Source organism: Octodon degus, unplaced genomic scaffold (assembly GCF_000260255.1).
Source record: "Octodon degus isolate 3935 unplaced genomic scaffold, OctDeg1.0 scaffold00002, whole genome shotgun sequence".
In the NCBI taxonomy this organism is placed as follows: Eukaryota; Metazoa; Chordata; class Mammalia; order Rodentia; family Octodontidae; genus Octodon; species Octodon degus.
This window is the reverse complement of record NW_004524578.1, coordinates 11418040-11418986: the sequence shown is the minus strand read 5'-3', so window position 1 is coordinate 11418986 and position 947 is coordinate 11418040.

Here is a 947-nt window from a genome sequence, read left to right as displayed (position 1 = left end):
CTTTAGAGAATAATAACAAAATTATGTATACATTCAGTTTAGACAGAATTTTTTTTTCTGAACCAGGGATTGAACTCGGGTCCTTACACTTTGCAAGCAAGCACTTATTCTACTGAGCCATCTCCCCAGCCTTAGACACAATTTTTAAAAATAGGTTTTTTTCCCCTGTCAGTTGAATCTATGGTTGTATGAGACCAACTGCAATTCCTAGATTACCACCTACTTACCTGGAAAATGTTCTTATTAGGAGTTGTACTAAAAATGCATAAAACTGGTATCTCAGTTAAGGCTTTACTAGAGGAACAATATAAGACACACAATTTATAGCATGATTTTACGATAGTCACCCAAAGAGTCATATACAAAGAGAGTGTGGGAAATACGTCCACACACTAAGACCAAAAGAATCCCACTGAAGGCTTGGATTCCACGGCCATGTCCTGCATGAGTCCCACTGAAGACCTAAAGCCCATCACAGTGCCTCGTGTGAGTCCCACTGGAAGCCAAGAGCCCACTTCATTGGCTCAAGCAGGCCTGTTTCACAGCTCTGAGAACTGGGGAGGCCAAAGCTTAATGGTGGGAGCCAGAAAGTCTGTGGCAGCAGCACAAAGGATCTGTGATAGCAGGATGAGGGTTCATCAGTGGAGCCAGGAATCAACCCTCAGAGTAAGAGCCAGAGCTCCCCCAAGACAGGTCACTACTGTGCTCAGTAATGGGGTCACAAGCTCCTCTGGTGACGAGAACAGCTGAGTCCATATCAGGAAAGCCAGTGCAACAAGCTTCTCCAGGACATTGAATAGTGCGCCATCTTCTCCAGAGGGGACAGTGGGACTGCTGGGAGAAGGACAGCCTAAGGAGAGAGCCAAAGAAAGCTGACCCTGGGTGGCGGCAGAGCAGTCAGAGGACAGGAGAGTGTGCGCCTGGGCCCAGGAGCAGATTTCCCACTG